Source organism: Ambystoma mexicanum, chromosome 10, assembly GCF_040938575.1.
Source record: "Ambystoma mexicanum isolate Mex_15411 chromosome 10, UKY_AmexF1_1, whole genome shotgun sequence".
NCBI classification, from domain to species: Eukaryota; Metazoa; Chordata; class Amphibia; order Caudata; family Ambystomatidae; genus Ambystoma; species Ambystoma mexicanum.
Genome location: NC_090932.1, coordinates 390406349 through 390431095, shown reverse-complemented (window position 1 = coordinate 390431095; position 24747 = coordinate 390406349).

Below are 24747 nucleotides of genomic sequence, written 5' to 3'. Positions count from 1 at the left end.
GGGAGACATTGCTCGAGGAGATTATCATCCCTCATTGATGGGGTAAATGAGGTATTTTTTTGTATTTATTGATTTATTAAGCGCTTTACGCCAAAGCGCTGTACAATTGAACAACATATTACATAAACAAACAACAGTTGAAGCAAATACATTATGAATCAATCGACAAAACAATGAAAAGAGCAATTAACTGAGGGAGTTGGTTGGGAAGGGGAAAGGGAGTGCATGGGAGGGGAATGGTGAAAAATGGTAGGAGGAGGGAAGGAGGAGGGTGAGAGGGAGGGAGGTGGAGGAGGGGGGATAGTTAGGGGAAGAATAGGGAGTGGAGGGGGGAAGCAGGAGAGGGGGAGGTGATTCAGGGAGGAGAATGGAGGAGGAGAGATTTGAGGGAAGAGGGGAAGGAGGTGAAGGTGAGGGCAGAGCGGATGGCAAGAGGAAGGGAGTTCCAGTGTCAAGGTGCTCGGAGTTGGAAGGAGCGGAAGCGAGAGGAGGCACAGGGGGAAGGAGGTATAGTGAGAAGGAAATGGTCAGCTGATCGAAGGGAACGGGAGGGAGAGTAGAAGGAGAGAAGGGAGGAGAGATAAGGGGAGCGAGACCAGAGAGATTTAAAGACAAGGCAGAGAAATTCAAATTTAAGTTGGGAATGGAAAGGAAGCCAGCCAAGGGAAGAGAGAGAGGTAGAGATGGAGTCACGGGTGGTAGGTAGACCTAGGGTATGAACCGCAGAGTGGTAGATGGATTTAAGAGGGGCATGGTGAGAAGTAGGAAGCCCAAAGAGTAGGGAGGAGGAGTAGAAGAGGCGGGAGAAGATGAGGGTGCAGATTAAGAGTTTAGTAGCGTGGAAGGTGAGAGAAGGACGGATTTTGCAGATATTGAAGAGGTGGTAGCGACAGGTACGGGAAGTGAGGTAAATATGTTGGGAGAAGGAGAGAGAGGAGTCAAAGAGAAATCCTACATTACGAGCTTGAAGAGAGATAGGAAGATTGGAGGGAGGAAAGTGAATGAATGGGGGAGTGGAGGGAGGTTTAAGAGAGTTAGAGGGAAAGAATACAACTTTGGTTTTGTCCGTGTTAAGAGAGAGAAATCGGGAAGACATCCAGTTTTTAATAGCAGTAAGGCTGGAGGAGAGTTTTTGGTGAAGGTCAGGTGAGAAGGAGGAGAAAGAGAGAAAGAGTTGAGTGTTGTCGGCATAAAAGTGGTGGGAGAACCCAAACAAGGAGATTACAGGGGCAATGAGGGAGGTGTAAAGAGAGAAGAGGAAAGGACCAAGTACCGACCCTTGGGGTACACTGTATTCAAGAGAATAGGTAGGAAAGGAGCGACCGCCCCAGGAGACAGTAAAGGAGCGTGAAGAGAGGTAAGTGGATAGCCAGTTGAGGACAGAGCCTTTGAAACCAAAGGAAGAAAGAGTGTGAATAAGGAGGGGATGATCGACAGTGTCAAAGGCTGCAGGGAGGTCTAGGAGAATAAGTATAGAGGATTATTTGGCGTGGTGAGCAGAGAGAAGGGAGTTGAGAATAGAGGTGAGAGCAGTTTCTGTGGAATGTTTGGGACAGAAGCCAGATTGGTAGGGTGGTAGGAGAGAGGAGTTAGTAACAAAGGATGAGAACTGGGAGTAGGCAAGGTGCTCGAGAATCTTGGAGAAGAATGGGAGAAGAGAGATGGGTCTAAAGTTAGAGGTGAGAAGAGGATCAGCAGAAGGCTTCTTCAAAATAGGGATGATTGTAGCATGCTTGAAGCAGAGGGAAAAGTAGCTGAGGAGAGACAGATGTTGAAGAAGGAGGTGAGGTAGGGGTTAAGAAGAGGGTAAATCTTAGGGACGAGAAGGGAAGGGAGAGGGTCAGAAGGGCCCGCAGTGGGGTGGGCTTTGGATAGTAGGGTGGAGACTTCAGAAGGGGAGACGGGATAGAAGATGGACATGTAGGATGAGGGGGGGCGGAGGAGTAGAAATGAAGTCAGAGGGGGTGTGGATTGTTTGATGAAGGGTAAGATTCTTAAAGGAAAAGAAGTTGGAGAAGTAAGAAGGGGAGAGTGTAGAATTAGAGGAGGGATCAGGAGTGGGGGAGAGAGAAGTCGAGAAAGAGTTTGGAAGATACGGCGAGGGTGAGTGGCTTGAGATTGGAGTAAGTTAGAGAAGTAAAAGGATTTAGCCGAGGCAAGACAAGAGTCGTAGAGTGCGTGGTATGAGAAGTAAGAGGTTTGGTTAAAAAGCAAGGGAATTTTGAGCGAAAGTCTCTCGAGACGACGGAGAAAGCGTTGCATGGAGAGGAGTTGGGGAGTAAGCCAAGGTTAAGAGGTTTTTCGGGTAGGGCGGAAAAGAGAAAGGGGGTAGAGTCTGTCAAGGGAGAAGGAGATAGCAGAGGAGAGGGAGGATAGAGCATCATCCGCAGATAATAAGGAGAAGTCTTGGAGAGTTGGAAGGAAAGAAGATCAAGTGTCAGTAAAGAGGGATGGGTCAAAGTTGCGAAAATCGCGCCATGAGTAGGTTGGAGGGGAGGTGTTAGGAGGGGTGGAGCGTGGGAGAGGAGAAAGGGAGAAAGAGAGTAAGGCATGGTCAGAGAGATAGATAGGAAGTGTAGAGACAGGGGAAGAGGGGTAGTAAGAATTGAAGATGAGGTCCAGGGTGGAGCCAGAGGAGTGGGTGGAGTAAGAAGGAAGAGGGGAAAGGAGGTAGGAGTCAAAGATAGAGAAGAGGGGAGAGGATTGAGGGGGAAAAGGGAGATGGAGATTGAAGTCACCAAGCATGGATAGAGGAGAGGGGGAGGGAGAGATGAGCAAGAGGAGGTGATCCAGATCTTCATAGAAGGAAGAGAGAGGGCCAGGGGGATGGTATATGATCAGAAAAGAAATAGGGTGGGGCGAGGAGAAAGATTTGTAGAGGAATTCAAAGGTAGGGAAAGATGGGAGAGATGGTGAGGAGGAAGAGGAGATGTACTTGGGGTGGTAGAGGAGGCCAACGCCTCCGCCACGGCCAGTAGTGCGTGGGGTATGAGTAAAGGAGGAAGAGGAGGTGGTTAAGGAAGCAGGGACAGAAGTGTTATGGGGGGAGATCCAGGTTTCAGTTAGACATAAAAAATGGAGGTTAAGGTGAAAGAATAGGTCGAGAACAGCTGCGGTTTTGTTGCAGATGAATATGGCGCTCCAGAGTGCCATGTTCAAGTGGGTGGAGTGATGGACGGTAGGGAGTTATAGAAGGCTAGGGCGGTGAGAGATGGAAGGATAGTAACAGGAGGAGTGTGGGGGGGATAGGGGGAGGGCTGGGCATTAGGAGGGAAAAGGAGAGTAGAAGGGAGAGGAGAAGGTGGGAGTAGGGGAAAGGGGGGAGGAGGGAAGGAAGGATGAGGAGAAGGAGATTTGGAGAATTGCATAACAGAGGACTCAAAGAAAGGGCAAGTACGTACGGGTCGATCCTGTAGAGTCTTGTGATGGTGAGAGCAGAGGTCAGTGTGGCAGTTTCAGGTGGGGGCAGTGGTCAGGGAAATTAGTTAGGAGAGTGATGGGGAGAGGATGGGGGGGCTGCGGGCAGTACCAGGTTTGGCAGAAAGGTGCTAGAGGAGGAAAACAGGTAGTGGATGGTTCAATGCAAGGATCCACTGTAGCTGCACTCGCACTTGAGTTGGAAGGGCCGCAGGCAATGGGACCAGGAGTGGTGTGGGCACAAGAGAAGAACAGAGTCAGGCAAGGTGGGTGGGCAGAAGCAGTGAAGTTCTGTGAGTGGACCCACACTAGAGTAGGAAGGGTTGCTGGCAGCGAAGAAGGGTTGGAGTCCTAAGCAGCCGCGATGGGAGAACTTCAAGCTTCAGAGGCAGTGAGGTTGGACAGAATCCAAATTAGTCAGCCAGGAGGAGTCAGGCTAAAGAGGGCAAACCCAAGTAGCCCGATCAGTGTCAGACGGGGCGGGCCGGTGGCAGCGGCTCCGAGATGGCAGGTATTTTGGTCCTTAGATAAAAAGCCATTGAAATCTAAGAAAATAATGATCCAAAGCAATAGTGGAAAAAAACGCCACACTATTGCTAAATCAGAAAGTGCAGTGGAAGTACATCTTCAGTCTGCCTAGTGTCACTGTCATTCTCATGTGGCAGGATGAAATGCGAGGAGAGAACGAGAAGCAATCTTTGGAGATGTATTTGTATCCTAAGAAAAAAAATCAGAAATAGATGAAACCACGTTGTGTTTTTATCTAAATGAAGAAAAATGCAAACCACATATTACTCCAGAGTTGAATCAGGTAAAAAGCATTTCAACAATCTCAGAAATACACTTTGAAGAAGGGCATCTATTGATACCTACCCATGTGAATGGGCATTCTGAGCATGAAAGGAGTTTCATTAGTGAAAAGGTGCTACAGCAAATAGTTGACAGGGATGAGATCCCAAAGTAAAGAACCAACACATCTTTGGCCTAGTTGGGTGGAACTGCACCCTGAGTTGGGACAAAGAATTGCAGGAAAATGCATGTTAAAGATTAGAATCAGCTCTAAAAGTATTTACCACAATGTGTGGATCAGGAGCGGAACACAAAACAAATTCTATTTGGAAATGACATCATGCATAGAATGTGTATGGTATTAGAGTTTCAAAATCGAAAGGTCTGTTCCAGATTGTGTGGAGCTGCACCTGAATTTGAAGACAACAGACAAGCTTACCATCGTGCCCAAATGACGCCATATGCAATTGAGCTTCAAGTGAAAAATAATGTTTTCATTCCCGCATTTACCAGACAATTTACAGTAGCATTAAAATACAGGAAGGTACAACAGATACATTTGTATGCCTAAATGAATACATAAAGCAACAAGGATTAGAATGTGAATATACACCACAGATAGAGATTGGGGATGGACCCATTAAAATCCTGGTGGACAATTAAGGGTGTCAAGACATTCATTTGGCAGATAATTCAGCATTAGGAATGACCGTGCAGGAATCTTACTACACTGCTGATTTCAGTAACCCAGTAACCCAGTGATCGGGAACATCCATGAAAGCTATGTGACTGCACAAGATGAATTTCCAAAACCATTGGAGTCTAAGCCTAAAGGAATCTGTAAAGTTCAGGCTATGTACCCTTTTGAGCCAAGTGAAATGGTTTGCTGTCATCAGGATGATTGTAGATCGAGAGACAAGCAGCATATGAAAGTGGAGGTCAATATTCCAAAATATTTGGGGGGAGCAACTCCCCAAAGAGACACTGACACCCGGTTAGAATAAAGTACAGATGTTCCTCCTTTGGAGGATTTCCTAGAGTTTTCTAAAATTGTAGAGGAGCAGATTCAAGCTGCAGATGCTTCCACAAATGAAGAAGAAAAAGACCAATTGAGGAAAATATTTATGGAGTTCAAACAGGTTTTTGCGAAAGATGCCTATGACTGTGGGCTGACCGATTTGCATGTTGCCACACTAGCAGAAGGACATGGCAGGGAGCCAGTATTTATGCATCCATATAGGTTAGCCTGGCATGTTTTGAATCACTAGCTGAAATAATCCAAAATGTAGAATCTAAAGGAATTATTAGTCCAATTCATAGTACATCAAATACTCCTGTATTAGGTGTGCTAAAACCCAAAGGCCAATGACACTTGCATGCAGATCTCTGAGAATTGAACAAGAAGGTACCTGTTTTTTTATTGACAGGGCCTTGAACAGGTTCACGGGTCAAAGGTATTTACCACCTTAGACCTTACAGCTGAATAATGGTGTGTGCCACTAGTTGAAGACATCAAAAATTTATTTTTGCATTTTCATTTTACACATCACTATATGCATTGCCCTGGATCCCTATTGGGTATGTCAATAGTGGGAGCAAGTTTGGGATATTCCTGAGCAAGCCACTCCCGGATCCAGCTCAAAGAGGAACCATAGTTTATATGGATGATGTGCTAATCAATAATGAAGATTTGAAAAGCCATTTCAATGAGATTAGTCATGTACTCAGTCAGCTACAGCAGGCTGGCGCAAAATTATATTTACAGAAAGCACAGTGAAGTGACAGAGCATGGATTAAACCCACAAACGAAACAAGTTCAAAAACTAAAAGATCCCACTACCTTAAAAAGTTTAAAGAGTTTGTTAGGAATGACACGTTACAGCAGAAAGGTTATTGGAAATTATGCAGAGATTACACAACCTTTGACGAGATTACTGAAGAAGGGTGTACCCTGGAAATGGGAAAAGGAACAAAATGAGGCAGTGACCATGCTAAAAGGGTGTCCAATGAAAGGGCCATGTTTGTTATATCCAATAGAAATAGGATTCACAGATCAATGTATGTCAGCAGAGTTGTATCAAAACCATGATGTGAATAATAAAACCATTGCATATGCTAGGAAAGCATTATCACAGGAAGAGACCAACATTTGTAAATGTGAAAAAGCACTTCCGACAACTGTCTGGGAATTACAAGAATTGCTGTCCTATAATTAAAGGGGAGCAGGTGATTGTTGAAACAAATCACCCGCCTCTGCAATTTTTGCAAAATAAGAGGAGTTTGGAGTCAAGAATCACCTCACGGACATTGGCATTTCAGGGATTTCCAGTAGAAGTGAAATATGGACAAAATAAAAAAAAGCACAGTTGCTCAGAGGCTTGCAAAGTTACATGATTCTACAGCTGTCTGTGTGCATGATGACACAGAGGTAGAGACACGTTTAAATGAATTTGAGCATTCCCCACACAAGGTTTTCAATGAGAAAACATGTAAGGATTTAACAACTGTATATGTAAATGGATGTGCATACCACATAAAAAATGATGCTGAAAAAGAAATTGTGGCAGGAATAGGAAATGTTTGGTTTAAATGTGACAGAATTCCAAGAGTGAGCATGATGATAGGCCCCAATAGCAGTCAAGTTGCAGAATTGGCCACCATGTATGAGACAATATCTACAGCAGTAGAAAATAGACTCAGAGAAATAGTTTTAGTCAATGATTCTGATTATGTGTGAACTAGTTTTGTGGAGTATTTACCTTGTGGGAAAGTGAAAGGCATGCTCACATATAACAAGAAGCCACTTAAACATGGCAAGATTATTCAAGCTATAGACAAACTTGTGCCAGAAGATGACCTGATAATAAATTGGAGGAACATATTTGAAAACACCAGGTGAGAGTAAGGAAGGAAATGATGAGGCAGATCAATTATCCAAAATTGTAGCTGTAATGGAGAGGTATATTCTATTGACCACCTGATTGGTGAAATTCAGGTAGATGTGATAACACGCTCCAAAATTCAGAAAACTGTTGAACAGCCTGTGGCACAATAGAGTATTGATATTTCAGATCAAGACTTGATTAAGGCACTAAAGGATAATCCCATTCTAGACCCATTTTACAAGCATTTGTTAGATGCAGAACACAATCCACTGACTGAAGAGGACTGCAAAGGAAATGAGGAATTGAGGGTCTTATTAAAAAACAAAAAGATAATGAGATTACAAGATGCACTGATGATTAGAGAATCCACGACAGGCCAAATCCAATGTGTAGTGCCTTTGTCATTTCGGGGATTGATTTTACATCATGCCCACAATGCCATAACTGCAGGCCACAGAGGTTCACAGACGACTTTGGACATTTTAAATGATTATGCCTATTGGCCACAAATGTCTCAAGATGTTGATCTCTACACCAGAGGTCGTTTAGTGTGTGCACAGTTTCAGTCTGCATCACCAGCCCATAGAGCACCATTAATGAAAAGGGGTTTGACACTCCCATGGTCTGATTTGCAAGTAGATTATGTAGGGCATGTGAGGAGATCAGCAAGGGGAAAGAGGTACATGCTGATGGTAGTTTGTTTAATGTCTAAATGGGTGGATTGCATTCCAGCTCCAGACTGCAGTGTGCGCAAATGGTGGCCATTTTACTTGTGAATCATATTTTTTCAAGATATGGTTTTCCTCAAAGAAAAGAATCAGACCGTGAAAGTCCTTTCACTAGTGTAGTAATTACAAAAATGTGGCAAATCTTTGGTGTGAAAAGGAAGCTACACATTGCTTACTAGCCCTCCTCTTCAGGGGGAGTAGCACGGTATAACAGATTGATGGATGACGTGTTGAAAAAGTTTGTAGCTGAAGCATGATCTAGCTGGGATTTGCAGCTTCCATTGGTGCTAATGGCTCTCAGATCCACACCCTCTAAATCAACAAATCCCAGCCCTCACAAATATTTGACATGTAGGAAAATGGTTTTGCCACGTTGCTTGCTCTACTGGAGAAATGAACAGGTTCTTGTAAATGCGGCCCCGATCCATGAATAGGTCGAAGAACTGAGAAAGCACTTGCAATATGCCTTAGCGCACAGACATTTTGAAAAGACTTCTGACATGCAAAGTCATATTACGATAGGAAGACATCTGTGAGAGAATATGAGATAGGAGACTAGGTATATAAAGTCAGTTTTGAGAAAGGTACGTATAAAAACACTATTCTTGAAGCATGGCAAGCACCATATAGAATTGTAGATAAGGTTTCCCCTGTGGTTTACAGAATTGCTAGAAAGGAGGGAGAATTAACAGTGGATCCGTTTGTCCATGTTAACCCGACTAAGTACTTCCACATGAAACATGAGGTGAAAAGGCTAGAGTGAATTGAGACTAGCAGGGAGTGAAAAATGTGATGGTAGGAAAGTAAAGTGCTTACCTATTAAATAGACTTACCATAACAGCTGAATAGGTGTAAATAATTTGAAGATATCAAAATGTTGGTTTAAGGGATAAAAGGAGAAAGATATATCAAATTAGTGAACAAAATATGCATAGGTAAATAAGAGAAAGGGGCATTGTAAATAGGTAAAGACTTTGTTTGTTTATTTTTCATTTATAGGTAAATTTGGTTATTGTATTAGATGTTGTGTTAAGGTTGTGTTTGAAACAGTTGCCTGAAAAAGCGCTGTGTGGCATTAGTGTGTTTAATTTATGTTATTTGTAGATGGTCCTAAAGAGATGTTTTTGCTGCATCACATGGTATTTTATGTTTTATGTCCATTTGTGTGCATAATTACATCTGATTTCAAACAACTAATTAAAAAGGGAAAAGTAAATGGTTAGATGTACTTGCTTCTTAAGTTGTTTTTTCTTTTTGATCTAGAAAAATTGTTGTTTTCCCCATCAGTTTGCAGGATCCTTGGAGTGTGCTGATCTGGAGGATGGCACTGGAATGGCGTCCCCTAGAAAAAACTCTGGACCGGAAAAGGAGGTGAAGGAGCTGACCCTGAACAATTTTCCACCTACAAAGGATGGAAATTCACTTCACCAGAAACAGTTTCCTGAACAATTTCGACTTTATTGTTAAATATCAAACTAAAGAAAATCTTCTTTCGATATTTTATTAAAACAAGATTAGAATATAATTTAAAAAAAACAAATAGGAGATCACCAATTAAAAGAAAATACAATATTTTTCCCAAACATATATAAAGAGAGAGATATCATGTTTTTTTGTATGAGTATTACCATTTTCATGTTGTTTGTTTCTTAACTGTTAAGATCATGGCAAAATCGTGCCCAAGATCACACATTGATCATGTGTTGAAGCCGGGATTATTGCATGTTTTCTTTTTTTCCTGTAGTGATTTTGGTTGTGTCCCAGTAGAAAAAAAGGAGGGTGGGTATGGAAATATAATAGGGAAATACTTTTCCCTATTCTAAATTTCAACAAGGGTAGCTCCACATTTCATCATCCATGTTTTAGCAATGGTTTGAATGTTAACTAGGTCCAAGGGTGTGAGACTCATGGGTGAGGCTCAAGCTGTGCTTAATAGATGCCAGCATTATAATGCATAAAGCACATACCAGCCAATTTGAATTTGACCCTGCACAACAGGTTTTATTGTTTGCACCACACCACAGCAATTGACTAAATGTAATGAAAGTAAAATCAACATATTAATGCTACTAACATCCCAGGTCCCAATAAACTACTCCCTACTAATATTTGATGCAATTTAGACCATTACTTATGAGTGCAAAACATTATTGCATTCTAGTTAAGTGGTCCATTTCATAAAATGTAAAGGCATGTAGAATTAGATTTTCTTTGCAGTGATTACATGACAGGGTTTAGATGTGAGTTGATTTAACTAAACTGGCTCCATTGTTAATTTGTGGGGCGAAGGAAATAGCACAGATACATGTAACAATTTACTCAGCGCTGTAGCCTGAAGCTCGGTCAAATGCACAAAGGAAATCATGTGCTATTTAATGGGCTGGTTTGTCAAGGAGAGGTTCTTTGAATGACACATGCATTTTAGAAAAAGGGCTGGAGCGGAAACAGCTGGGTCATTCACTCACTCGCTGGCAAAGGGAGCAGAAGGACTGGCAGAGAGAGAGAGAGAGCTGTCTCCAGGGCTCTTTCCCTCTGGCTGACTTGGGAGCCGAAAGGCCGGCTCGTTCATTCCAGGCAAAAAGGGAGTGGACATGATAAGGATTCTCCTGTTTTGTCCTGTGCAATAGACAGAAAAGGGGAGTATTGCCGGCCAAGGCAGTGAAGGGCTATCCTAATCTTTGTGGTCCGAGAATCCACTGCCTGAACAGATCACTGTAATTATGCAGTAATTGAGGGGCGTGTAATGTATGGAAGACATATTTTACAGGCTGCTATGAGATAGAAATATGTTTGTTTTCGTAAAGTAATTCACAATTTATATTTTATGTTGATTCCCATTTATGTAGCAAGCTTTAGTTAAGACAAGAGGCTCATAGCTGCCAAGAATTGTGAGAGAAACATTCAAGGTTACATCCGACTGTGTGTTAGCCAGCCAGCAACACATATGTATTTGAAGCTTATTACTATAAAAGTGATTTAATGTCTGTGAACTCTCTAATGAAATGTATTTTATCCTTGTTCAAGTACCAATTACTGTAAAAAGTAGCACAGCATAATGCACCTGTTTGTTAATTTTCTGAATTTTAACATTTTATAAAGTCCCAAAAGAAAAAAACAAGTTAGCCTCAGAACTCCCATTATATGCCTGAATTATTGTGTTAGAACATAGTGTTTGTGCCATCCCCGTCTTTCTCATGCAAAGGAATACAACTGACACACCCCAGACGGGGAATGAGGCAAAGAGAACAGGCTGCGAGAGTTCAAGTCAAGGTTTATATAAGTAAATGGCATTCAAAGATCTCTGTTGCCTCTGAGAGCGCTCTGGCCAAAATGAATGTTACAATACATTTTATAGGGCAAATGACGCACCCAACATAAGATACTATGTTGGTCCCGAATTGGACAGTCCATATGGTGCCCATGGTGTGGGTGGCATCTCTTCCTCCGGGTTGGCTGCTTGGTTGGCGAGAGGATGGACGTCAGACATCTGTGCTCCGAATGGGTGAAGGTCAGGTCACTGTGAAGCAGGGTGGTCACTAGCTAAACTAACATAATATATTCTCAAAATGCATGCACTAATTAATACTTGTTCAAAGTCTTTGAATAACTAATCATGTCTCTATAAACGTCACACGTGCATCTATACTATCAGTTACATCGGATTATAGAGGCCTTAGATTAAGGGCCTTGACCACCATAATACACTGGTTGAAGTGAGGGTTGTGTTCATAAGAATCTCTGGTATGTGACATTTGTTAGTAGTAGACAACGATATACTGCAGAAGGGGTCTAATGTTAGTTGGGGATCTGTTGGGTGGGCATCATGGCGTGGTCAGTGGTCTGGCACATGAAAGGAATACCTTGCAGGGGCACAGGGTCACAATGGCAGTACGTTTCCACTGGCAAGGGTGTGGGGGCAAGGACACGTTTGTGGAGATGAACGAGCTATGTGCTTAGCTCATGCTGGTTCACATGCAGGACAGTGATCTCAGAGGAAGAGTGATGTGTTACATTTATTATCTGTTGCAAGTACCTCCGGCTGCGGCGTGAGAATGGAGCCGCAGAGTTTTCCAGTCAGAGTGGGGAAGGAGGTGGGGGCCATGTGCCCTGCGCGTCTGGCCATTGCGAGAAAGGGAAGAGAAGCGTTTTGTACTATCGCAGAAGGCCTAGTCACCAAGATGGAGTCGAAAGGGGGTACAAAAATGGATGCCCTGTGTCCTGCTCAGTGGTCCCATCTACGTGAATGTTAACTAAAGTCGACATAGCATAAGGGCAAGGGGCTAACCCACTACTGGAGGCACTTGGTCAGAGTTTTGTACTGAGAAGTCAAGGATGCGGGGGGCCTGCTGGCCCCTCGCTCCCACACATTAGGCTGAGGTTCAACAGGTGGTAAGCTCATTTTCCTGCAGGTAATAATTCACATCACCACATGTGGTAAAACATAAGGTAATTTGCTTGTTGTGATTTGAGTTTTTCAGGAGTGCTATGCGTGTGTGTGAATACAACTATTTTGTGATGTGACATGACAAATGTATTTTGAAACACAGCCAAAAGGGCACACAGTGGGTTGTACGTAAGATACGCAAGCAGGTAAGTGTGAACTAAGGCCAGTAATTGCTTACCATTAGTGACTTTGCTAAAATCGTTACTAGGCAGTGTTCTGAAGTTGGTCTTACCCCAATAAACTTACCACAATATATTATCAAGAGCTAACAACATACCACTATATCACGAAAAGAAAAATATCATGAGATACTAAAAATATAGCCCAAAAAGTTATCTTAAAGGGGATAGCACTGGCTGCATGGTCTCTAGCAGTCCCATGGACATTAAGGTCTTGTCCACCTGGCACACCTTCATGTTATCACTTTTGCGGTCGTTCCTCATTGGTATTGTCCTTGGGGTATGGCCCTTCCCTTCTACTTGACACACTTCCCAAAGTCCACCAGGATGCAGAACACTCTAGGCTTCCCCCCAGTAATAGTTTCCCTTCCCCTAGTAGCATGGAAAAATAGACCTACTCCCAGAGCACTGTGATTTGAGTGTGGGGGGTGAATTTGGAACTTCTTGGATGTCCTGCTGTTGAAGGCCTTCCCCCTCTACCACAGCAGGTGAAAGAATAAGTTGTTTCTCCACCACAACCACCCATTCTACCTGCTGCCCCTCCCATCCTTAGGTATGTCCCCCAGCTTCCGTGGCACCATTGCAGGCTGTTCATCCCCCATGGTCTTCTACCGAGGGACCTCCTCTTCATCCTCAACAGCACCTTTCCATGGAGGCGGAGGTCACTTCCTTCTCCATGCCCCAACCGAGGCAGAAGACGTCCTAAATGCCTCCAGAATATTGCTAGGGCTGCCCCCTCATTGCAGTTGAGTAACATGTCTTCCTGTTCTACAGTGCCTCCATTGCCTCTTTAGGGGAGCCCACGTAAGGGCCAGCCTCCCCTGCATCTGAGGAGGAATCCACATGAAGTCCTGCTACCAATTCCTCTGTGGGGGGATCCACATGATTTCTTGCTGTCACCCCTGGGGCCTTCCCTGATTGCAGTGCCTCATTTTCCAAACCTGTGCTCGCCACTGCTTCAGCTTCCCCCAGTGACTTCAGGAATTGACTGCGATATGTGATCTTGGACCTCAAACTGGCACATAAAAAAAAACACATGTTTAGCCCCTCCTTATCCACCAGAAGTCAATACTCATCCTGTGTGGAAATATTTGTCTCTTCCATCTCCCCATCCTTCTTCCCCTACCATCCCAGCATCGCATTTAGATCTTATTTGTTTATTTATTCATTTTGCATTTTTAAAGCGCTCAGACAGCCCGGGGCATCGAGGATAGTTAGAGGAATATGTCTTAGTTGCGTATTTATAACACGCTTGATACCCAGAGGTTTCTAAGCGCGGACCCGCGGATCGAACCTGTGTTGCTTTATGTCATCTTGTTTCCAGCTGTGGGAGAAACACATGCAACCTTGCCGCTGAGCTATCTTGACAAGTGCTAAACATGGCAATGATTAAAATTGTGTGCTCAACACAGGAAAACAAAAGTGTGTATTAAATGTAACCTCTATATAACCATAGAGAACCAATGCACCAACCAAGGTGGTCAACAAGTGAACCAACCACAAGTGAACAATCCTACTAAAACCGTTATTAAAACAAAACACAACTGTACGTCAAAGCTATACCAGTACAATGCTATATAAAACAGTATTTGACAAAAAAACGGGGGAAACCTTTGAAAGAGTAAACAATGTAGTTTCTTTTTATGTGTTTTTTTGTTAACATCATGTTGGTATTTGTGTTTGGTGTTCTATATAGCACAAACATAGCTAGCAAGCAAGAGTGATGTACACATGGTTGAGGAGAATATATGAGGTAATTAGGGGAGGTTACAATATGTTGAAAGGGATATTCTAGCCTTGGAGGTGCAATGTGGTTCATGGAGAAACGCGAAAAGCCTCTAGGTGTATGGACCTTTTTTTGCATTTATACATTTTGAGTTGATACAAAAAGGGAAAAGGCACAAAAGAAAATGTTTTTATTAGATTTTTTATATGGTAAACCAATGGCACGCAATCACACATTGAACAAACACTAAGACAATGTGGCATCTTTGTGAACATACAAAGATCTTTATTTTATACTGAACAGTTTCAAAGGACAAAGCAACAGATAGCTATTGGCCCTCAGTACAACATAGCGAACTCCAGCGTGGTTCGGTGTGCTCAGTGAGTGGGACTGTACATTAGAATAGTCGCACCTTATAAACCTTTGAAAACATGATGTCCAACCCTATTGTCAGTTAATATTTGTTAATACATTACGGATCTAGGGTTCATGCCGAGTTCACACATCTATACGTTTAGGGTTTACTTTTAATGTATTCACCAACAAGCCTTGATAGTAACAGTGTCTGTCAAGATACACAACCAAAAAGGGAGGAGCGGTCAACACTCTCCCCCGAACCACAGAAGCCGAATGAAGTTGACCTTCCCACCGTGGTTGGCACAGGTGCCTGGTATAGTAAACAGGACACCATGTGGCAGCCAGTTGGGGGAAGAGGGTTAGGAAGAGGTTGTGGACAGGGTGGGGAATTATAGGGAAACCGGAAAGCGGTTGAAGGGAACCCTAGGGTGGATAGGTCGAGGGAAGCAACAGGAAAAAACCCTACACTACTAAACCTGACTAATTCCTGAACATGACATGCTTTTAAATCACTTGAGAACACCTCAGCACATCTTAATACATGTACCACCGTGCACATTGACATAAAACACTACATAAAGCAAGCAGTATGGCACATACAATGGAGGAACTCACTCTCCCTTATGAATGACATAACACATGGCCCATTTGGGCTAGCAGATTGCAACATTGATCACAATGACATGAAAAACATATACACATGGGAACTGGCTTCTGGTACTCATTTCCCTATACCAAACATAACCCTGTAATACAGTAATTCCTCTTATCAGAGTAACCCTATATGCCTGTTGATGGAGGACTTGTGTCTGAATGTCCTTGAGAAGGCCTTGCATACCAGGACGTAGTCCCTGATATTGTTTGTGTACAATGCAGCCATAATTCAGACTTAGTACCGGACCTGCGGAGTACATTACCGCCCCTCCACACCCCAGCCCTTTAAGAACCAACTGTTCGTGGTGCACAAACACAGAAACGCATTCAAGTGTGGAAAAATACTCATTAGGCACTTATCTGAAGTCCGGGAGGCTCGGAAGCCGTCCCGGACGCTGGATGAGACAGCACCTCAAAGCGGCAGCCTTGCTGTGATTTGAACTGCCTGGTCACCGCCCGCCGCCGTCTCCGTTGAAATCCACTCCGACATGGAGCTCCGCACACACCCACAATAAGCCACACCTGCCGTGCTCCGTGTGGCCTTAAATAACCGTTCTTAATCCAACTCAGCTGGCCACACGCGCGCACGCCAGAGAACTACCAGTCTCCCCAAGTGTTCATGGGAATTGTAGTCTTTGACCTATTTGTTCAGTTTCTGGCGTCTCGTCCGTCCCTGCCAGCCCCTAATCCTGACATTACCTCCTCTCTCAGGGCCTTTCCTAGGACGTGGTTTACCTGCATAATGCTGATGAAATTGTTCAATTAACCTTGGGGCATGTATCGCCTCCACTGGTTCCCAAGAACAATCCTCAGGCCCATAGCTCTTCCACTGAATCAGGTACCACAGTCGTGTACTTCTTCTCTTGACATCCAAAATCTTGTTCTCTTCATACTCCGTCTGCCCATCCTTTATGATCGCCGGAGCTCTTTTAGTGGTCATTCCTGGAGCTGCGGGTTTAAGTAAAGACACATGGAACACCGGGTGGATGGGTAATGATTTAGGCAAACTCAATTTCATAGCAGTGGTAGATACACATTTAATAATTTCGTATGGCCCAATGAAACGAGGTAAAAACTTCCTTGATCCAATCAAAGCTAAGTTTTGTGTTGATAACCACACTCTATCCCCCACTTCAAATTTGGGACGTTCTTGTCTGTGTTTGTCTACCTGAAATTTGTACTGTTTTTTTGCTCGTTCCAAATGTTCCCGTGCCTTCTGTCTGACCTTCAGAAGCAACTGTTTACACTCCTGTAATACTGGCAAATGTATTACTTCAGGCAAATGTTCTGGTATAATATTTTGTACTTGACCATATAAGCATTCATTGGGTGCCATTCCCAAAGATGTATGATACGTATTATTATAAGTGAAATCCGCCAACCATAAGGCGGGTACCCAGGATTCTCTGCCATCTCCCAAGTACCCTCTTAGATAATGCTCCAATGTCTGGTTCACTTGTTCTGTCTGACCATCTGTTTGGGGGTGATAGCTCGTGGAAAGCGCACACTTGATTCCCAGCATCTGACAAAAGGCATGCCAAAATTTGGAGGTAAATTGTGAGCCTCTATCTGAAACAATGCTCAATGGTAATCCATGCAATCGTACCACATGCTGCAGAAATAATTCTGCCAACCTCACAGCCAACCTCCCAGCTCCCGGTATACCCATACAGGGAACAAAATGAGCTTGTTTGGAAAAGAAGTCTACCACTACCCAAATGGTGTCAAATTCATTATCAGTGGGTAAGTCTGTAATGAAATCCATTGAAATGTCAGTCCATGGTTGTGCAGGAGTTGGTAATGGTTGTAACAACTCCCTTTTCTTCACATGTTCCGCCTTGTTACGTGCACAATTCCAACACAACCACAAATACTTTTCCATGTCTTGTCTTAAGGTCGGCCACCAGAAGTATTTTTCTAACATGGCTTGCATTTTTCTCAACCCAGTGTGTCCGGCTAATGCAGACTTGTGACACCAATATAATGCTTTATTCTTTAAGTCCTAAGTAGGTAAATACAACCTACCCTTATGATACGGTAACCCATCACAAACTGTTCATGCCACATGACTCTCTTTCCACTCTTGCATCTTCCTGAAAGGTAATGCCTTCTTGACTTCCTCAATGACCTGCTTTGTGATAGCACCAATAATTGTTTCCGGCGAAATTATGGTCTTAGTTTCACCTACTATATTGTCCAAATTCTGCTGTCTAGATAAAGCATCTGCCTTCCCATTCTTACTGCCTGGTCTGAAGATAACTACAAAATCAAACACATTGAAGTACTGAGACCATCGTAACTGTCTCGGACTAAGTGAATGGGCTGTTTTAAAATACTGTAGATTCTTGTGATCTGTAACCACCACCACCTGATGCTTGGCCCCCAGTAAATAATGTCTCCACTCCAAAAATGCTAACCGGATAGCTAACAACTCTTTATCAGAGATGGAGTAATTTTGTTCGCATTCTGACAACTTCTTAGAAAAAAATGCCACAGGGTGCTATATTCCCTTCTCATCCTTCTGAGATAGAATCGCACCTACAGCCACATTACTAGCATCCGTTTCCACCTGAAACGCTCTATCTGTATTGGGATGTCTCAACACGGGAGCCGCGGTAAAAGCTGTTTATAAGTGCTGAAAAGCTCCCCCTGCCTCCTCATTCCATTTAAACTGCACCGCTTTTTTCAATCGTTGTGTAATAGGAGTGACAATATTAGAGAAGTTGCTAATAAAGCGCCGATAAAAATTGGCAAACCCTAAAAAGGATTGTATGCCTTTTATGCACTGTGGAGAAGGCCAGTCTGCAACCGCCTGAACTTTTTTAGGATCCATTCCTATTCCTGTGTTAGTCAGTATAAACCCCAAAACTCCACTTGTCTCACATGAAAAGCACATTTCTCAATTTTCACACACAATTGATATTCCTCTAACCTCTTCAAAACTGCCCTTACATGATTTACATGTTGCTCTGGAGATTCTGAATAAATCAAGATGTCATCAATGTACACAATGACGAAAATATCAATAAACTCATGCAATACCTCTTGCATGAAAAACTGAAAAGCTGCGGGAGCATTACATAACCCAAAAGGCATCACAAGATACTCAAATAATCCAAACTTAGTTCTGAATGCCGTCTTCCATTCATCACCCTCTTTTACTCGTATTAGGTGGTAAGCTCCCCGTAAAACCAATTTGGTATAGATTTTTGCGTTCTTTACCTGATCTAACAAAACAGAAATTAGAGGCAAAGGAAATCTGTACTTGATGGTCACCTTGTTTATGCAAATGCGTAAAGTACCTTTCTTTTTAGGAACAAAAAATAACGGTGAAGACACAGGAGAAGTAGAGTGTCTAATGAATCCCTTAGCCAACATCTCATCTAGATACTCTCGTAGATGCTCATTTTCCTTTTCTGCGAAGGCATACATTCTACTGCAGGGTAATTTTGCTCCTTCCTCCAAATCGATAACACAGTCATATGTCCTATGAGGGTGTAACTGTTCCGCTATTCTTTTGTCGAACACCTTCTCAAACTCCCGGTATGGTGAAGGAACCCCTCCCCCCACAGCTCCCACTAGCTGAGTTCCTATATCCTTCTCAATTAACAATGCTGCGGGGCCCGCTTCCTATAGTATGTGTTCCTGACATCTTAATCCATCAAACTCCACTGTCTGTTGTTCCCAATCAATTCGGGGATTGTGTAATCTCAACCATGCTATTCCCAGAATCAATCTGAACTGGGGTGCAGCTATTAAGTCAGAACTAATTTCCTCCTGATGACCCCACACACAGATAATTTCCAATGTCTCCGTCTGCTTCCGTATGGGCCCCGATATTAGCGGAGAGCCAATTACTGACTGGACTCCTTCGGCTTGTTTCTTGTCCACCAATGGTAAACCTAACTGCTTGGCCAATGAAATGTCTACAAAATTACCTGTAGCCCCCGAAACCACCATAGCCATGACTTCCTGTTTAGTTAGGGCAAAACATAGTGTCACCAAAATATATAAGTGGGAAGTGGTACCCCCCAAAGTATTTGCAATCCATTTGGGGAATCTCACATCAAAAGGGCCTGACACCTGTGTTCCCCCTACGGCCGGCCCGCCTCTTTTCCCGCCTCCTTTGAATTCTTCTCGCCACTCTTCTGAGGAGTATTGGGGCATGTACGTATAAAATTCCTGGCCTGGCCACAATACAAACATAACTTGTTGGCCTTACGCAATTCTCTCTCTCCCACTGACAAAGGACCTCTTACACTCCCAATTTGCATTGGTTCCACCTCACTTGTCCTTCCTCATCTACTCCTGTCCAATCGCACAAAAGGTGCTGCTTCTGGTCTTATTTTATCACCTTTTCGCTCATTCATACGATGATCTAACCTTAATGCTAAATCTACCATGGCTGTACATGTTCTGGGTTGAGGTTCCACTTGAGCAATTGCATCTTTAAGCTTCTCCCGCAGTCCCTGGTAGAATAACACTGTCTGTTTAGCCACCGGCCATTCAGTCTCTATTATTAGTCTCTTAAATTGGGTTACATAAGTTACCAAATCACGCGTTCCTTGTTTTAGACCCAACAATTCCTTATCCTGTGCTAAAGACACTTCTCACCGATAAAATAGCCTCCCAAACTCTGCTAAGAACCCATCCCAGTTATAAAACAGAGGATCATCTTTCTGCACCAATGGTATCACCCATGCCGCTGCATCTCCTGTCAAGTATGAAATTACAAATGCTGTCCTAGCTTGGATTGTCTCAAACGCAGCAGGTTTGCACAAAAAATGTAACCTGCATTGGGTAATGAACATCATGTATTTTTGAGGATCCCCCGAAAACCTTTCTGGCGCAGCCAATGGTACATTGCTAGGGGGTTGAACTATGAGTGTAGGGTTCTGACTAGAAGAGGCTCCCATAAGGCTAGTGCTAGGCTCTTCTAACAGCATCCTCTGAGCTACCAAACTTTGTACTTGTTGTTTTAGATTATCAGATTCTTGTCTAGCCTGAGCTAATTCCATCTGAATATCCTGCAATGCCTTTAGCACATCGGCCAAAGGCAGAGGAGTCGCTTCCATTTGGATTGGGTGGTTGAAAGTATCCCAATTTGGGGGTAGCTTATTATGTCGAGATACACAACCAAAAAGGGAGAAGCGGTCGACACTCTCCCCCGAACCACAGAAGCCGAATGAAGTCGACCCTCCGACCGTGGTTGGCACAGGTGCCTGGTATAGTAAACAGGACACCACGTGGCAGCCAGTGGGGGGAAGAGGGTTAGGAAGAGGTTGTGGACAGGGTGGGGAATTATAGGGAAACCGGAAAGAGGTTGAAGGGAACCCTACGGTGGATTGGTCGAGCGAAGCAACAGGAAAAAACCCTACACTACTAAACCTGCCTAATTCCTGAACATGACATACTTTTAAATCACTTGAGAACACCCCAGCACATCTTAATACATGTACCACCTTGCACATTGACATAAAACACTACATAAAGCAAGCAGTATGGCACATACAATGGAGGAACTCACCCTCCCTTATGAATGACATAACACATGGCCCATTTCGGCTAGCAGATTGCAACATTGATCACAATGACATGAAAAACATATACACATGGGAACTGGCTTCTGGTACTCATTTCCCTATACCAAACATAACCCTGTAATGCAGTAATTCCTCTTATCAGAGTAACCCTATATGCCTGCTGAGGGAGGACTTGTGTCTGAATGTCCTCGAGAAGGCCTTGCATACCAGGGCATAGTCCCTAATATTGTTTGTGTACAATGCAGCCATAATTCAGACTTAGTACCGGACCTGCAGAATACATTGCCGCCTCTCCGCACCCCAGCCCTTTAAGAACCAACTGTTCGTGGTGCACAAACACAGAAACGCATTCAAGCGTGGAAAAATACTCATTAGGCACTTATCTGAAGTCCGGGAGGCTCGGAAGCCGTCCCGGACGCTGGATGAGACAGCACTTCAAAGCGGCAGCCTTGCTGTAATTCGAACCACCTGGTCACCGCCCGCCGCCGTCTCCGTTGAAATTCACTGCGACATGGAACTCCGCACACACCCACAATAAGCCACACCTGCCGTGCGCCATGTGGCCTTAAATAACAGTTCCTAATCCAACTCAGCTGGCCACACGCGCGCACGGCAGAGAACTACCAGTCTCCCCAAGTGTTCATGGGAATTGTAGTCTTTGACCTATTTGTTCAGTTTCTGGCATTTCTTCCGTCCCTGCCAGCCCCTAATCCTGACAGTATCTCAGGATTTCGTGTTGAGCCTTCTTAAACAGTTTTATACAATGTAGTCAAAGAAGTGTTCATATTTCAGTATTTGAATACATTGTTCGTAACATATGCTCGTGGATTAGCTTCATTGGCACAAGTAATCCTTTACACACAGGTCAACGAAGGACGAGGCCTCAGTTCATGACCCTAACAAGTGGCCTGCAGGCAAGTTACACATTAGTTTATACAAAGAGGTCAAGACGGCCATGTTATATTTTCGCAATGACACTGTCCACCATTTTAGCTCACAGGGTGACTTTGCAGTGAGAACCTAAAATGGCGGATTGACCTAAAAAGGCGGCTTACATTGATTCTAAGGTCGGGACCTTGCAACACGGATTTCTTCGCAAGTGGCTTACAAGCAGCTTGGCGTAGGCCAATATACATATATTCATCACAATAGCAGGCACAATATAATTTCCCGTTTGACACAGCTTCAATATAAATCAAACAAACCTCTGAGTAACAGCCTACCCTGTGAAACACCTTCCTTCATAGCCTAGCAAATCCCGCAAAGGAACTGAAAGGGAGCCGGACACATTTACTTTAGGAGACTTGCAGTCTTGGATTGGCTGAACAAGCTCGAACAAACTTGACAGATCACCAAGAGAATGCTCCGCCAGGCTATATGAGCCTGGTGACGAAACCTTTATTCATCACATCTGATGCTCCCGATATCATGATAAATCTTGAGTTTGCCCCGGATTCACAAGTGTTATAACAACAGATTTCCACTAAGAGAGAAATCTTTACCGCAGGTCCCTCTGTGGGGGCATTCGTCCAGGCCTACTGTAAGACCAACCAAAAAAAATCTAAGCAAGCCACTCGCTTCTTACATCTATCACCCCACCAGGGATGTCATTTCATCAAAATGCAAGGGGTAGCGGAAGTAAAATCACACAACACTTGACCTGTGATGACATCACAGAAAGTGATGTCATTTGACCCAACCCCGAAGTGACATCACAAGAAGTGATGGTATGTGACATTTCACCACTTGACATTTCACCACTTGACAAAACAGGAAATTCACTACGAAAAATATGGTTACAATATCACTAAAATGTGATATACATTTTATACAAGAATGGATCACCATATGTATCGTTAATATTAGTGTGTACAGGCCCATATTACTAAATTACTGTGAATGCAAGCAGACATCCAAGGCCAAATGATAATGATGTGTTTTTATAAAGCACTTACACTAATATAAATATACATAAAAAATCACTCAACCTGTGTTGGTGCTCATTTATCAAGCTCAGAAGGATTAAAGAATAAGTTTAGGTGTTTAAGAACAGCCTAAATCAGTGACTGAAGTGTGTGCCTGAAATAAACCTTTAATGAGTCTAGCAATTATTATATAGAATTCCAGAAAGACACATTATTGGTTATTGCTATTCTTGCTTATTTAGGGTCACTGCTCAAAGTGTTACACTTGTGTAACCCCCTGGTTTATTTTTAAGAGGCCTTCATAAGAAAGCCAGCCACTCCAGAAACGAAGAGCCACATGGTGCTGTCCACAAAACCAGGTGCTTCAATCTAAAAATGTTTTTTTAAATAGTACAAAAAAAAATACAAGTTGCAAGGGAGAACTCAGGGGTCGCAGTTGCGACCCCTGACGACCCCAAATGACGTCCCTGCACCCCACCCCAACAGAATCAAGAATTGTTCCAGGCTATAAAGAATGCATGCATCCAACTTTCCAGGGAGAGTTCTGGCAACTTTTGTGAGAAACAGAAAAAAATATGAAAAGGTGTTAAACTGGATGGACGTTTGTGTAATCAGAACGAGGTAGTGGCGATGTTCTCTTTTGAAACAGGTTTGGTTGAGATAATCTCGTTAGGTTGCATGTGTTTCTCCCACAGCTGTTAATTATGTTAACGCTTAGGACTATTAAAAAATAAAACAGACCTACAAAATGAAACAATTGTATTACACTGCTAATGGGTTATTTCAGTGCCTGACTGGGTTCTACAGACTATGTGGAGTCATCTGATGAGATGTAATGCAGATATTGCTCAGTCGAGTTTGTCAGATAAATATAAGCAAAATTGCCCGATATACCAGCCAGATTTAGTGGACGACAATTGATATTTCGGCTAGTACCATGCATCACTGGATACATTATCTTTTTTCAATTATCCCTCAGTCACAGAGTGAGCATTTCTCACAATGTATGTCCTTTAAGTGCTTTTAAAAACAGTGGACAATAAGCGGAAGTGGGATTGGGTAATAGCAAACAACACAACACACTAATTCGATTCATAAATTGGTGGAAGTTATACGTGTTTAGCACTTACTATAATAACAGCAGTGATGCAACTACTGGTACTGTAAATATATCCATAATCACCAGACGCATTAGCCATTACACAGTTTATATATAGTAATGTACAGGTAGTCTAAATAATTTGTCTCACCACTCTTCTGCCGGCCCACATGCTGCAGATGTGCAGAAAATAATTGGTATGATAAGTTCTGCACTAGCAGCATATACAAATGAGGGTACTATTTATGCCAACTGCTAAAATGCTAATCGCTGGCGTATTCTTTCAAAGTGTATAAGGAACTAAAAACTAAACCTTGTGGGCCCTGGCACGAGAAGAAGCTGAATTTAAGGCAGATAAATGGACACTAATGCAAACAGCCTTATAAAAACAAGATCTTAGGTATGTATGGGATAAAGTAAAATAGGGATTAGATAAAATAACACCCAGTGTGGCTGTTATAGGGAGTGGTGTGTAGATGTCCTGGATTTCTGACAATTTCTCCTTGCACATTGCGGCCAGTACTCAGGAATTTACAATAAAGGTGCTGCAACCTTGCCAATCCCAATATGGACATCAGGAATAGTATGGAATATAAACTAAATGATGGCAGCTGAAACATGTAGGTCTGATGGGCATTATGAGGTAGCAATAGATGCCATGGGAGTATCCCGAGTATGGTGCACCACTTGCCTAGCCAACCACACACACGATCTAGAGTCTTTTGAGACACTATAAATGTCCAAAATCCACAGAAAATATTTCCTACTTTATCCATCTTTGTGGTTTTTTGCATGTGTTGTGTAGCATTACATATCATTTCTTGATCTTCAAACATTAAATTCTGTAGTCTCTGGGATCTCGTCTAAGTCATTTGGGTGTATGCTGCTTGCCCACCCTGTGTCCAGGTGGTATTTTGATATGATCGGATTTGATTGTGATTATCGATAAAGCACATTACCCAATGCATAGCAGGCAGACATTGCCTGCATCTGGGTGCAGA